At 37.8% G+C, this 2827-nt stretch overlaps 1 non-coding gene across 1 annotated transcript; it reads left to right on the top strand.

Moving 5' to 3' along the window:
* Positions 1 to 2652: 2652 nt before the first annotated feature.
* On the top strand, positions 2653 to 2725 carry TRNAK-UUU (transfer RNA lysine (anticodon UUU)). Its single transcript has one exon. It is a non-coding gene; the product is annotated as a tRNA-Lys (tRNA).
* The last annotated feature ends 102 nt before the right edge of the window (positions 2726 to 2827 follow it).

Raw genomic sequence — 2827 nt, 5'->3', positions numbered from 1 at the left:
AGGTATGAGTTTTAACATTGTAGACATTCAATTCAACCTTATCTGGTCACACCAAACATGCTCATCCTTTTATCCGTGGAGGTACCATGATTGTACAGTCATTCCCTCAATTCTTTGGTAAAAGAGTAGCCCAAGATTTCGCGGTGGATGAGTATGATTATCTGCCTTCAATCTAGTCTTACACTGCTAAATTAGGGACGGCTAACGCAGATAGCCCTCAGGTAGCATTGCGCGTAATACAAAACAAACAATTTTAACTACTATTTCCCTTTTAGCAGCCTGTTAGGCCCAAATTAGGAGCATCTACATCAGATAGATTTCGTGAGAGACTCTGTGGAGATACACGGTAAGTCAAGAACATTGAATAAAGTGTTCAAACCAAGACACGTGTGGTATGATAATTTGTGGACTATTTTAATACTCAACAGCCACGTTATTTTGTTTTCTTTAATTTCTGTGTCACTATAAGAACTAAAATATTATTCAAAGCATGTATTTCAAGCGCATACATTTATTTGAGGTCATTACATTTTGTGATAAAACTCAGAAACTCATGTATGCTGTATAAAGGTAAAAAACTTTGGACGGCTAAATGGCAGACACGTCATAAAAACATAAAGTAATATTACCGCTGAGGCCGTGAAAAATGTAAAACGTTAAAATATCTTCGCTCTTGATGACGAGAATTTCAATTGACGTAAAAATGTATCTCAGAACTGCTGGTCAGGGCATTAACACTTTTGACCAGGCATGGTCAAGCGTGTTAAGGCGTGCGACTCCTAATCTGAAGGTCGCGGATTCGCATTCCCTTCGCGCCAAACTTGCTCGCCCTCTAAGCCGTGGGGCGTTATAATGTAGCGATCAATTCCACTATTTGCTGGTAAAAGGGTAGTCCAAGAGCGTTTAATGGATGGTGATGACTAACTGCCTTTCCTCTAGTCTTACATTGCTAAATTAGGGACGGCCAGCACAGATAGCTTCGTGTAACTTTGCGCAAATTTCAAAAACCATCAACCTTGAGGAAACAAAAAAGGTGCTTTTAGAAAATAAATTAATGTCAAATAAGTAATTATGAAGCAACATCTATGAGATAATTCAGAAACACCAAGTTGGACCGATCCCTGAAAAAAAGTGACTTAAGATTCAAGTCATCACAGGTATTTTGATACGTTAAACTCAAAACCTGTGCTAAATACATGTGTTTGTGAAAAATTTTAATGAGAAATAAAAATATCCTTCAAATAACACATTTTGAAGACGAAATATACAAAAGTAATATTACACCTCAAAATTCATATACACTTCACTCTTCAATTATAATGTATATTTGCACATAGCTATCCCTAACTTAGAACTGGTGGACTAAAGGAAACACAGTTAGTCAAGAGCTTTGTTTGTTTGTTTAATTTCGCGCAAAACTACACGATAGCTATCTGCGCTAGCCGTCCTTAATTTAGCAGCGTAAGACTAGACAGAAGACAGCTAGTCATCACCACCCACAAACAACCCGTTGGGCTACCTTTTATCAACGAATATTTGGATTTACCATAACATTATAACGCCCCCACGTCTGAAAGGGTGAGCATGTCTGGCGCGACGGGGAAGCGAACACGAAACCCTTAGATTACGAGTCGAGTGCCTTAACCACCTAGGCATGCCGAGATAGAGGTAATGATAAGGTACTATGTATCTAAAATTCGTTGGTATTTATCAATTGATGAGTTTATCTTTTAATGAATAAAAAATATATTTTGTAAGTATTTTATATTCTAAGATGTTAAACCATAATAACAGGCCCGAATAGCTCAGTCGGCTTTTAACCTAACGTCCAGGGTTCGAGTTTCTGTTCGGGCGACGTATGAGTTTTAAGATTGTAGACATTCAATTAAACCTTCCCTGGTCAAAAATTTGGTTACACCGAACATGCTCATCCTTTTATCCGTGGAGGTACCATGATGGTACGGTCAATCCCTCTCTTCTTTGGTAAAAGAGTAGCCCAAGATTTCGCGGTTGGTGGGGATGACCATCTGCCTTCCCTCTGGTCTTACACTGCTAAATTAGGACGGCTGGCGCAGGTAGCCCTCAGTTAGCTTTGCGCGTAATACAGAACAAACAATTTTAACTTCTATTTTCCTTTTAGCAGCCTGTTAGGCCCAAATTAGTAGCATCTACGGCAGATAGATTTCGTGAGAGGCCTAGATGTAGGCTTTTTCAGTAGCCGAAATGTACATTTTTAATATAGGTGTGCTTCTAAGCTTATCAATCTATGTTATAGTTCGTAACTTTGTAAGTATCAGTCAGTAGGCCTAAGTGTACATCCAAGTATCGTGACAACAAGATTACTCTGTGGCTGCATGTTTACAGCTTTCAGGTTCAGAGATTATACCACTTTGCAAATTGAACAGTCCACATAAGTGGTTGTAAAAAATCATCCCCCCCATCGGGTGTAAAAAATCTACGTCCCTGATAATAATGTATTATGTATTTAAAATTCGTTGGTATTTATTAATTTATGAGTTTATTTTTAAATGAAGAATATATATTTTGTAAGTATTATATATTCTAACCCATATTTAATGATAAATAAAAATAACAGATCTGCGATGGCTTTATTTTCTCAAATTTTTTATGTGTTAAAAAAAGTAAATAAGAGCCCGAATAGCTCAGGTGGTAGAGCGTTAGGCTTTTAACCTAACGGTCCAGGATTCGAGTCCCTGTGCGAGCGAAGTCTTAATTTTAAGATTATAGACATTCAATTACACATTCCTCCTGGTCTAAAATGTGTTGGTCCGACATGACCAGGTGGTTACGTCACTCAAAGTGTATT

Source organism: Tachypleus tridentatus, chromosome 3 (genome assembly GCF_004210375.1).
Source record: "Tachypleus tridentatus isolate NWPU-2018 chromosome 3, ASM421037v1, whole genome shotgun sequence".
In the NCBI taxonomy this organism is placed as follows: Eukaryota; Metazoa; Arthropoda; class Merostomata; order Xiphosura; family Limulidae; genus Tachypleus; species Tachypleus tridentatus.
The sequence above is the reverse complement of the archived record's forward strand: the minus strand, read 5'-3'. Positions and strand labels throughout refer to the sequence as shown.